The sequence below is a fragment of the Oncorhynchus nerka genome, linkage group LG3, assembly GCF_034236695.1.
Source record: "Oncorhynchus nerka isolate Pitt River linkage group LG3, Oner_Uvic_2.0, whole genome shotgun sequence".
NCBI lineage: Eukaryota > Metazoa > Chordata > Actinopteri > Salmoniformes > Salmonidae > Oncorhynchus > Oncorhynchus nerka.
In genome coordinates, this window is record NC_088398.1 from 3,512,833 (window position 1) to 3,525,186 (window position 12,354).

At 51.6% G+C, this 12,354-nt stretch overlaps 1 protein-coding gene across 1 annotated transcript in view; it reads left to right on the forward strand.

Moving 5' to 3' along the window:
- Positions 1-12,354, forward strand: part of LOC135563765 (potassium/sodium hyperpolarization-activated cyclic nucleotide-gated channel 1-like) — a 65,300-nt gene that overhangs the window by 10,871 nt on the left and 42,075 nt on the right.

Genomic DNA, 12,354 nt, shown 5'->3' on the forward strand with positions numbered 1-12,354 from the left:
AGACTGCCTGGTCTGCAAGTACCCAGCACGTATTGTACCACACAGCAACAATTCAGACACCCATTTCTGAGCATCAAGCATTTTAATCTTTCCCCTGAGAAAAATCCCTCCCATTCTTCCCTTCTCCAGACTTGACCTTTAAATGTTGTCATTTGTTTGTGGGCACAAAAATGTGCTGGTATCAGCTGTCACAACCCAGCTTGGACAAAGGAACCTAATGTGTAGAGACTTAATGAGGTTTGGTGATGTTCTCTGGAAGGTGTCTGTTCTTTAGTCTCTTCACACACATATAAACTCAGGAAAAAAAGAAACATCCTCTCACTGTCAACTGCGTTTATTTTCAGGGGGGGGGGCTAGCCCTAGCCCTCACCCTCCGATCCAACATTTCCCAGATGTGCTCAATGGGATTGAGATCCGGGCTCTTCGCTGGCCATGGCAGAACATTGACATTCCTGTCTTGCAGGAAATCACGCACAGAACGAGCAGTATGGCTGGTGAAATTGTCATGCTGGAGGGTCATGTCAGGATGAGCCTGCAGGAAGGGTACCACATGAGGGAGGAGGATGTCTTCCCTGTAATGCACAGCGTTGAGACTGTCTGCAATGACAACCTGCTCAGTCCGATGATGCTGTAACACACCGTCCCAGACCATGACGGACCCTCCATCTCCAAATCGATCCCGCTCCAGAGTACAGGCCTCGCTGTAACGCTCATTCCTTTGACGATAGACGCGAATCCCACCATCACCCCAGGTGAGACAAAACCTCTACTCGTCAGTGAAGAGCACTTTTTGCCAGTCCTGTCTGGTCCAGTGACGGTGGGTTTATGCCCATAGGAGACGTTGTTGCCTGTGATGTCTGGTGAGGGCCTGCCTTACAACAGGCCTACAAGCCCTCAGTCCAGCCTTTCTCAGCCTATTGCGGACAGTCTGAGCACTGATGGAGGGATTGTGCATTCCTGGTGTAACTCGGCAGTTGTTGCCATCCTGTACCTGTCCCGCAGGTGTGATGTTCGGATGTACCAATCCTGTGCAGGTGTTGTTACACGTGGCCTGCCACTGTGAGGACGTCCTGTCCCCCTGTAGTGCTTTCTTAGGCATCTCACAGTACAGACATTGCAATTTATTGCCCTGGCCACATCTGCAGTCCTCATGCCTCCTTGCAGAATGCCTAAGGCACATTCACACAGCTGAGCAGGGACCCTGGGCAGCTTTCTTTTGGGGGTTTTCAGTCCGTAGAAAGGCCTCTTTAGTGTCCTAAGTTTTCATAACTATGACCTTAATTGTCTACCGTCTGTAAGCGTCTTAACGACCGTTCCACAGGTGCATGTTCATTAATTGTTTATGGTTCATTGAACAAGAATGGAAAACAGTGTTTAAACCCTTTACAATGAAGATGTGTGAAGTTTAGGATTTTTACAAATTATCTTTGAAAGACAGGGTCCTGAAAAAGGGACGTTTCTTTTTTTGATGAGTTTATATATAGTGGCGGTTTCAGTTTCAAGATCTTATTAAGGCTGGACCTAGACATACAAACACACACCACCAGTCCAAGGGAAGGGTTAAACCACTTTATTATCAGGTTTCGGCAGCGTTCCTCATATACACAACTCAAAACAAACAGAGTAAATACTTCGTCACCAGTGGAAGATCCTCCAAATTTGGTCTTTAGGGGTTCCATCCTTGTTGAAATCATCAGTTCCTTTTTTTCCGGTAAACCTCTTTTTCCACTGTACGCTCTACCTCGCCAATCACCTCGTACTCGTTCACCTGCCGTGGTCAAAGGAAAGAACCAAAAAAGAAAACCAGGGCGCGGTTAAGTAGAGGCCCTGATTGGTTTCAGCTGTCAGCAGTTTGGCTCTAATTACAACTGGAGACAGGTGTGGCTGTTCCGCTACAGTCTAGAAGTTTCCCCTGAGATGTCCATGCGCCTGCCTCTGAGGAATACTTCACTTAGCTGTCCATGGTCCTGGCAAGCAGAAAACACAGAAACCTTGCAGGCACATACCGTCCATTCACCACACAGCCCCTGAAACCGCTGCAATATATATATATATATATATATGTGTCTCTCTCTCCTTCGGTCTGTCTGGCTGTCTGCTTTGTACGTAATCTCTGAGCCTCACAGAGACAGATAATATGTTGTTATCTGTGCTACTTGAATCTACTGAGGTTTAGCCAAACCTTCATTTATCTCTGTTAAAGACTACTGCCAGACTAGTGGAGTAGTGTGTAGAGGGTTAGATAGTGGTGTCTTTTGCCAGACTAGTGGAGCAGTGTGTAGGGGGTTAGATAGTGGTGTCTTCTGCCAGACTAGTGGAGTAGTGTGTAGGGGGTTAGATAGTGGTGTCTTTTGCCAGACTAGTGGAGCAGTGTGTAGGGGGTTAGATAGTGGTGTCTTTTGCCAGACTAGTGGAGCAGTGTGTCAGGGGTTAGATAGTGGTGTCTTCTGCCAGACTAGTGGAGCAGTGTGTAGGGGGTTAGATAGTGGTGTCTTCTACCAGACTAGAGGAGCAGTGTGTAGGGGGTTAGATAGTGGTGTCTTCTGCCAGACTAGTGGAGCAGTGTGTAGGGGATTAGATAGTGGTGTCTTCTGCCAGACTAGAGGAGCAGTGTGTAGGGGGTTAGATAGTGGTGTCTTCTGCCAGACTAGTGGGAGTAGTTTGTAGGGGGTTAGATAGTGGTGTCTTCTGCCAGACTAGAGGAGCAGTGTGTAGGAGGGTTAGATAGTGGTGTCTTCTGCCAGACTAGAGGAGCCGTGTGTAGGGGGTTAGATAGTGGTGTCTTCTGCCAGACTAGAGGAGCCGTGTGTAGGGGGTTAGATAGTGGTGTCTTCTGCCAGACTAGTGGGAGCAGTGTGTAGGGGGTGAGATAGTGGTGTCTTCTGCCAGACTAGTGGGAGCAGTGTGTAGGGGGTGAGATAGTGGTGTCTTCTGCCAGACTAGTGGAGTAGTGTGTAGGGGGTTAGATAGTGGTGTCTTTTGCCAGACTAGTGGAGCAGTGTGTAGGGGGTTAGATAGTGGTGTCTTTTGCCAGACTAGTGGAGCAGTGTGTCAGGGGTTAGATAGTGGTGTCTTCTGCCAGACTAGTGGAGCAGTGTGTAGGGGGTTAGATAGTGGTGTCTTCTACCAGACTAGAGGAGCAGTGTGTAGGGGGTTAGATAGTGGTGTCTTCTGCCAGACTAGTGGAGCAGTGTGTAGGGGATTAGATAGTGGTGTCTTCTGCCAGACTAGAGGAGCAGTGTGTAGGGGGTTAGATAGTGGTGTCTTCTGCCAGACTAGTGGGAGTAGTTTGTAGGGGGTTAGATAGTGGTGTCTTCTGCCAGACTAGAGGAGCAGTGTGTAGGAGGGTTAGATAGTGGTGTCTTCTGCCAGACTAGAGGAGCAGTGTGTAGGGGGTGAGATAGTGGTGTCTTCTGCCAGACTAGAGGAGCAGTGTGTAGGGGGTGAGATAGTGGTGTCTTCTGCCAGACTAGTGGAGCAGTGTGTAGGGGGTGAGATAGTGGTGTCTTCTGCCAGACTAGAGGAGCCGTGTGTAGGGGGTGAGATAGTGGTGTCTTCTGCCAGACTAGAGGAGCAGTGTGTAGGGGGTGAGATAGTGGTGTCTTCTGCCAGACTAGAGGAGCAGTGTGTAGGGGGGTTAGATAGTGGTGTCTTCTGCCAGACTAGTGGAGCAGTGTGTAGGAGGGTTAGATAGTGGTGTCTTCTGCCAGACTAGTGGAGCAGTGTGTAGGGGGTTAGATAGTGGTGTCTTCTGCCAGACTAGAGGAGCCGTGTGTAGGGGGTTAGATAGTGGTGTCTTCTGCCAGACTAGAGGAGCCGTGTGTAGGGGGTTAGATAGTGGTGTCTTCTGCCAGACTAGTGGGAGCAGTGTGTAGGGGGTGAGATAGTGGTGTCTTCTGCCAGACTAGTGGGAGCAGTGTGTAGGGGGTGAGATAGTGGTGTCTTCTGCCAGACTAGTGGGAGCAGTGTGTAGGGGGTGAGATAGTGGTGTCTTCTGCCAGACTAGAGGAGCAGTGTGTAGGGGGGTGAGATAGTGGTGTCTTCTGCCAGACTAGTGGGAGCAGTATGTAGGGGGTGAGATAGTGGTGTCTTCTGCCAGACTAGAGGAGCAGTGTGTAGGGGGGTGAGATAGTGGTGTCTTCTGCCAGACTAGAGGAGCAGTGTGTAGGGGGTGAGATAGTGGTGTCTTCTGCCAGGCTAGAGGAGCAGTGTGTAGGAGGGTTAGATAGTGGTGTCTTCTGCCAGACTAGAGGAGCAGTGTGTAGGGGGTGAGATAGTGGTGTCTTCTGCCAGACTAGAGGAGCAGTGTGTAGGGGGTTAGATAGTGGTGTCTTATGCCAGACTAGAGGAGCAGTGTGTAGGGGGTGTGATAGTGGTGTCTTCTGCCAGACTAGCCGGAGCAGTGTGTAGGGGGTGAGATAGTGGTGTCTTATGCCAGACTAGAGGAGCAGTGTGTAGGGGGTGAGATAGTGGTGTCTTCTGCCAGACTAGCCGGAGCAGTGTGTAGGGGGTGAGATAGTGGTGTCTTCTGCCAGACTAGAGGAGCAGTGTGTAGGGGGTGAGATAGTGGTGTCTTCTGCCAGACTAGAGGAGCCGTGTGTAGGAGGGTTAGATAGTGGTGTCTTATGCCAGACTAGAGGAGTAGTGTGTAGGAGGGTTAGATAGTGGTGTCTTCTGCCAGACTAGCCGGAGCAGTGTGTAGGGGGTGAGATAGTGGTGTCTTCTGCCAGACTAGTGGGAGTAGTTTGTAGGGGGTGAGATAGTGGTGTCTTCTGCCAGACTTGCCGGAGTAGTGTGTAGGGGGTTAGATAGTGGTGTCTTCTACCAGACTAGAGGAGCAGTGTGTAGGAGGGTTAGATAGTGGTGTCTTCTGCCAGACTAGAGGAGCCGTGTGTAGGGGGTTAGATAGTGGTGTCTTCTGCCAGACTAGTGGGAGCAGTGTGTAGGGGGTTAGATAGTGGTGTCTTCTGCCAGACTAGAGGAGCAGTGTGTAGGGGGTGAGATAGTGGTGTCTTCTGCCAGACTAGAGGAGCAGTGTGTAGGGGGTTAGATAGTGGTGTCTTCTGCCAGACTAGTGGAGCAGTGTGTAGGGGGTTAGATAGTGGTGTCTTCTGCCAGACTAGAGGAGCAGTGTGTAGGGGGTTAGATAGTGGTGTCTTCTACCAGACTAGAGGAGCAGTGTGTAGGAGGGTTAGATAGTGGTGTCCTCTGCCAGACTAGAGGAGCAGTGTGTAGGGGGTGAGATAGTGGTGTCTTCTGCCAGACTAGCCGGAGCAGTGTGTAGGGGGTGAGATAGTGGTGTCTTCTGCCAGACTAGAGGAGCACTGTGTAGGGGGTTAGATAGTGGTGTCTTCTGCCAGACTAGAGGAGCAGTGTGTAGGAGGGTTAGATAGTGGTGTCCTCTGCCAGACTAGAGGAGCAGTGTGTAGGAGGGTTAGATAGTGGTGTCTTCTGCCAGACTAGAGGAGCCGTGTGTAGGAGGGTTAGATAGTGGTGTCTTCTGCCAGACTAGAGGAGCCGTGTGTAGGAGGGTTAGATAGTGGTGTCTTCTGCCAGACTAGCCGGAGCAGTGTGTAGGGGGTGAGATAGTGGTGTCTTCTGCCAGACTAGTGGGAGCAGTGTGTAGGGGGTGAGATAGTGGTGTCTTCTGCCAGACTAGTGGGAGTAGTTTGTAGGGGGTGAGATAGTGGTGTCTTCTGCCAGACTTGCCGGAGTAGTGTGTAGGGGGTTAGATAGTGGTGTCTTCTACCAGACTAGAGGAGCAGTGTGTAGGAGGGTTAGATAGTGGTGTCTTCTGCCAGACTAGAGGAGCAGTGTGTAGGAGGGTTAGATAGTGGTGTCTTATGCCAGACTAGAGGAGCAGTGTGTAGGGGGTTAGATAGTGGTGTCTTCTGCCAGACTAGTGGAGTAGTGTGTAGGAGGGTTAGATAGTGGTGTCTTCTGCCAGACTAGCCGGAGCAGTGTGTAGGGGGTGAGATAGTGGTGTCTTCTGCCAGACTAGTGGGAGCAGTGTGTAAGGGGTGAGATAGTGGTGTCTTCTGCCAGACTAGTGGGAGTAGTTTGTAGGGGGTGAGATAGTGGTGTCTTCTGCCAGACTTGCCGGAGTAGTGTGTAGGGGGTTAGATAGTGGTGTCTTCTACCAGACTAGAGTAGCAGTGTGTAGGAGGGTTAGATAGTGGTGTCTTCTGCCAGACTAGAGGAGCCGTGTGTAGGGGGTTAGATAGTGGTGTCTTCTGCCAGACTAGTGGGAGCAGTGTGTAGGGGTTAGATAGTGGTGTCTTCTACCAGACTAGAGGAGCAGTGTGTAGGGGGTGAGATAGTGGTGTCTTCTGCCAGACTAGAGGAGCAGTGTGTAGGGGTTAGATAGTGGTGTCTTCTGCCAGACTAGAGGAGCAGTGTGTAGGGGTGAGATAGTGGTGTCTTCTGCCAGACTAGAGGAGCAGTGTGTAGGGGGTTAGATAGTGGTGTCTTCTACCAGACTAGAGGAGCAGTGTGTAGGGGGTGAGATAGTGGTGTCTTCTGCCAGACTAGAGGAGCAGTGTGTAGGGGGGTTAGATAGTGGTGTCTTCTGCCAGACTAGTGGAGTAGTGTGTAGGAGGGTGAGATAGTGGTGTCTTCTGCCAGACTAGTGGGAGCAGTGTGTAGGGGGTGAGATAGTGGTGTCTTCTGCCAGACTAGTGGGAGTAGTTTGTAGGGGGTGAGATAGTGGTGTCTTCTGCCAGACTAGTGGGAGCAGTGTGTAGGGGGTGAGATAGTGGTGTCTTCTGCCAGACTAGTGGGAGCAGTGTGTAGGGGGTGAGATAGTGGTGTCTTCTGCCAGACTAGTGGGAGCAGTGTGTAGGGGGTGTGATAGTGTTGTCTTCTGCCAGACTAGAGGAGTAGTGTGTAGGGGGTTAGATAGTGGTGTCTTCTGCCAGACTAGTGGGAGCAGTGTGTAGGGGGTGAGATAGTGGTGTCTTCTGCCAGACTAGCCGGAGTAGTGTGTAGGAGGGTTAGATAGTGGTGTCTTCTGCCAGACTAGAGGAGCCGTGTGTAGGGGGTTAGATAGTGGTGTCTTCTGCCAGACTAGTGGGTGGTGTCTTCTGCAGTGTGTAGGGGTTAGATAGTGGTGTCTTCTGCCAGACTAGAGGAGCAGTGTGTAGGGGGTGAGATAGTGGTGTCTTCTGCCAGACTAGAGGAGTAGTGTGTAGGGGGTTAGATAGTGGTGTCTTCTGCCAGACTAGTGGGAGCAGTGTGTAGGGGGTGAGATAGTGGTGTCTTCTGCCAGACTAGCCGGAGTAGTGTGTAGGAGGGTTAGATAGTGGTGTCTTCTGCCAGACTAGAGGAGCCATGTGTAGGGGGTTAGATAGTGGTGTCTTCTGCCAGACTAGTGGGAGCAGTGTGTAGGGGGTTAGATAGTGGTGTCTTCTACCAGACTAGAGGAGCAGTGTGTAGGGGGTGAGATAGTGGTGTCTTCTGCCAGACTAGAGGAGCAGTGTGTAGGGGGTTAGATAGTGGTGTCTTCTACCAGACTAGAGGAGCCGTGTGTAGGAGGGTTAGATAGTGGTGTCTTATGCCAGACTAGAGGAGCAGTGTGTAGGGGTTAGATAGTGGTGTCTTCTGCCAGACTAGCCGGAGCAGTGTGTAGGGGGTGAGATAGTGGTGTCTTCTGCCATACTAGAGGAGCAGTGTGTAGGAGGGTTAGATAGTGGTGTCTTCTGCCAGACTAGAGGAGCCGTGTGTAGGGGTTAGATAGTGGTGTCTTCTGCCAGACTAGTGGGAGCAGTGTGTAGGGGTTAGATAGTGGTGTCTTCTGCCAGACTATAGGAGCAGTGTGTAGGGGGTTAGATAGTGGTGTCTTCTGCCAGACTAGAGGAGCAGTGTGTAGGGGGTGAGATAGTGGTGTCTTCTGCCAGACTAGAGGAGCAGTGTGTAGGGGGTTAGATAGTGGTGTCTTCTACCAGACTAGAGGAGCAGTGTGTAGGGGGTGAGATAGTGGTGTCTTCTGCCAGACTAGAGGAGCAGTGTGTAGGGGGGTTAGATAGTGGTGTCTTCTGCCAGACTAGTGGAGTAGTGTGTAGGAGGGTGAGATAGTGGTGTCTTCTGCCAGACTAGTGGGAGCAGTGTGTAGGGGGTGAGATAGTGGTGTCTTCTGCCAGACTAGTGGGAGTAGTTTGTAGGGGGTGAGATAGTGGTGTCTTCTGCCAGACTAGTGGGAGCAGTGTGTAAGGGGTGAGATAGTGGTGTCTTCTGCCAGACTAGTGGGAGTAGTTTGTAGGGGGTGAGATAGTGGTGTCTTCTGCCAGACTTGCCGGAGTAGTGTGTAGGGGGTTAGATAGTGGTGTCTTCTACCAGACTAGAGTAGCAGTGTGTAGGAGGGTTAGATAGTGGTGTCTTCTGCCAGACTAGAGGAGCCGTGTGTAGGGGGTTAGATAGTGGTGTCTTCTGCCAGACTAGTGGGAGCAGTGTGTAGGGGGTTAGATAGTGGTGTCTTCTACCAGACTAGAGGAGCAGTGTGTAGGGGGTGAGATAGTGGTGTCTTCTGCCAGACTAGAGGAGCAGTGTGTAGGGGGTTAGATAGTGGTGTCTTCTGCCAGACTAGAGGAGCAGTGTGTAGGGGGTGAGATAGTGGTGTCTTCTGCCAGACTAGAGGAGCAGTGTGTAGGGGGTTAGATAGTGGTGTCTTCTACCAGACTAGAGGAGCAGTGTGTAGGGGTGAGATAGTGGTGTCTTCTGCCAGACTAGAGGAGCAGTGTGTAGGGGGGTTAGATAGTGGTGTCTTCTGCCAGACTAGTGGAGTAGTGTGTAGGAGGGTGAGATAGTGGTGTCTTCTGCCAGACTAGTGGGAGCAGTGTGTAGGGGGTGAGATAGTGGTGTCTTCTGCCAGACTAGTGGGAGTAGTTTGTAGGGGGTGAGATAGTGGTGTCTTCTGCCAGACTAGTGGGAGCAGTGTGTAGGGGGTGAGATAGTGGTGTCTTCTGCCAGACTAGTGGGAGCAGTGTGTAGGGGGTGAGATAGTGGTGTCTTCTGCCAGACTAGTGGGAGCAGTGTGTAGGGGGTGTGATAGTGTTGTCTTCTGCCAGACTAGAGGAGTAGTGTGTAGGGGGTTAGATAGTGGTGTCTTCTGCCAGACTAGTGGGAGCAGTGTGTAGGGGGTGAGATAGTGGTGTCTTCTGCCAGACTAGCCGGAGTAGTGTGTAGGAGGGTTAGATAGTGGTGTCTTCTGCCAGACTAGAGGAGCCGTGTGTAGGGGGTTAGATAGTGGTGTCTTCTGCCAGACTAGTGGGAGCAGTGTGTAGGGGGTTAGATAGTGGTGTCTTCTACCAGACTAGAGGAGCAGTGTGTAGGGGGTGAGATAGTGGTGTCTTCTGCCAGACTAGAGGAGTAGTGTGTAGGGGGTTAGATAGTGGTGTCTTCTGCCAGACTAGTGGGAGCAGTGTGTAGGGGGTGAGATAGTGGTGTCTTCTGCCAGACTAGCCGGAGTAGTGTGTAGGAGGGTTAGATAGTGGTGTCTTCTGCCAGACTAGAGGAGCCATGTGTAGGGGGTTAGATAGTGGTGTCTTCTGCCAGACTAGTGGGAGCAGTGTGTAGGGGGTTAGATAGTGGTGTCTTCTACCAGACTAGAGGAGCAGTGTGTAGGGGGTGAGATAGTGGTGTCTTCTGCCAGACTAGAGGAGCAGTGTGTAGGGGGTTAGATAGTGGTGTCTTCTACCAGACTAGAGGAGCCGTGTGTAGGAGGGTTAGATAGTGGTGTCTTATGCCAGACTAGAGGAGCAGTGTGTAGGGGGTTAGATAGTGGTGTCTTCTGCCAGACTAGCCGGAGCAGTGTGTAGGGGGTGAGATAGTGGTGTCTTCTGCCATACTAGAGGAGCAGTGTGTAGGAGGGTTAGATAGTGGTGTCTTCTGCCAGACTAGAGGAGCCGTGTGTAGGGGGTTAGATAGTGGTGTCTTCTGCCAGACTAGTGGGAGCAGTGTGTAGGGGGTTAGATAGTGGTGTCTTCTGCCAGACTATAGGAGCAGTGTGTAGGGGGTTAGATAGTGGTGTCTTCTGCCAGACTAGAGGAGCAGTGTGTAGGGGGTGAGATAGTGGTGTCTTCTGCCAGACTAGAGGAGCAGTGTGTAGGGGGTTAGATAGTGGTGTCTTCTACCAGACTAGAGGAGCAGTGTGTAGGGGGTGAGATAGTGGTGTCTTCTGCCAGACTAGAGGAGCAGTGTGTAGGGGGGTTAGATAGTGGTGTCTTCTGCCAGACTAGTGGAGTAGTGTGTAGGAGGGTGAGATAGTGGTGTCTTCTGCCAGACTAGTGGGAGCAGTGTGTAGGGGGTGAGATAGTGGTGTCTTCTGCCAGACTAGTGGGAGTAGTTTGTAGGGGGTGAGATAGTGGTGTCTTCTGCCAGACTAGTGGGAGTAGTTTGTAGGGGGTGAGATAGTGGTGTCTTCTGCCAGACTTGCCGGAGTAGTGTGTAGGGGTTAGATAGTGGTGTCTTCTACCAGACTAGAGGAGCAGTGTGTAGGAGGGTTAGATAGTGGTGTCTTCTGCCAGACTAGAGGAGCCGTGTGTAGGGGGTTAGATAGTGGTGTCTTCTGCCAGACTAGTGGGAGCAGTGTGTAGGGGGTGAGATAGTGGTGTCTTCTACCAGACTAGAGGAGCAGTGTGTAGGGGGTGAGATAGTGGTGTCTTCTGCCAGACTAGAGGAGCAGTGTGTAGGGGGTTAGATAGTGGTGTCTTCTGCCAGACTAGAGGAGCAGTGTGTAGGGGGTGAGATAGTGGTGTCTTCTGCCAGACTAGAGGAGCAGTGTGTAGGGGGTTAGATAGTGGTGTCTTCTGCCAGACTAGAGGAGCAGTGTGTAGGGGTGAGATAGTGGTGTCTTCTGCCAGACTAGAGGAGCAGTGTGTAGGGGTGAGATAGTGGTGTCTTCTGCCAGACTAGCCGGAGCAGTGTGTAGGGGGTGAGATAGTGGTGTCTTCTGCCAGACTAGAGGAGCAGTGTGTAGGGGGTTAGATAGTGGTGTCTTCTGCCAGACTAGAGGAGCAGTGTGTAGGGGGTGAGATAGTGGTGTCTTATGTCAGACTAGAGGAGCAGTGTGTAGGAGGGTTAGATAGTGGTGTCTTCTGCCAGACTAGAGGAGCCGTGTGTAGGAGGGTTAGATAGTGGTGTCTTATGCCAGACTAGAGGAGCAGTGTGTAGGGGGGTTAGATAGTGGTGTCTTCTGCCAGACTAGTGGGAGCAGTGTGTAGGGGGTGAGATAGTGGTGTCTTCTGCCAGACTAGTGGGAGCAGTGTGTAGGGGGTGAGATAGTGGTGTCTTCTGCCAGACTAGTGGGAGCAGTGTGTAGGGGGTGTGATAGTGTTGTCTTCTGCCAGACTAGAGGAGTAGTGTGTAGGGGGTTAGATAGTGGTGTCTTCTGCCAGACTAGTGGGAGCAGTGTGTAGGGGGTGAGATAGTGGTGTCTTCTGCCAGACTAGCCGGAGTAGTGTGTAGGAGGGTTAGATAGTGGTGTCTTCTGCCAGACTAGAGGAGCCGTGTGTAGGGGGTAAGATAGTGGTGTCTTCTGCCAGACTAGTGGGAGCAGTGTGTAGGGGGTTAGATAGTGGTGTCTTCTACCAGACTAGAGGAGCAGTGTGTAGGGGGTGAGATAGTGGTGTCTTCTGCCAGACTAGAGGATCAGTGTGTAGGGGGTTAGATAGTGGTGTCTTCTGCCAGACTAGAGGAGCAGTGTGTAGGGGGTGAGATAGTGGTGTCTTCTGCCAGACTAGAGGAGCAGTGTGTAGGGGGTTAGATAGTGGTGTCTTCTGCCAGACTAGAGGAGCAGTGTGTAGGGGGTGAGATAGTGGTGTCTTCTGCCAGACTAGAGGAGCAGTGTGTAGGGGTTAGATAGTGGTGTCTTCTGCCAGACTAGAGGAGCAGTGTGTAGGGGTGAGATAGTGGTGTCTTCTGCCAGACTAGAGGATCAGTGTGTAGGGGGTTAGATAGTGGTGTCTTCTGCCAGACTAGAGGAGCAGTGTGTAGGGGGTGAGATAGTGGTGTCTTCTGCCAGACTAGAGGAGCAGTGTGTAGGGGGTTAGATAGTGGTGTCTTCTACCAGACTAGAGGAGCAGTGTGTAGGGGGTGAGATAGTGGTGTCTTCTGCCAGACTAGAGGAGCAGTGTGTAGGGGGTTAGATAGTGGTGTCTTCTGCCAGACTAGAGGAGCAGTGTGTAGGGGGTGAGATAGTGGTGTCTTCTGCCAGACTAGCCGGAGCAGTGTGTAGGGGGTGAGATAGTGGTGTCTTCTGCCAGACTAGAGGAGCAGTGTGTAGGAGGGTTAGATAGTGGTGTCTTCTGCCAGACTAGAGGAGCCGTGTGTAGGAGGGTTAGATAGTGGTGTCTTATGCCA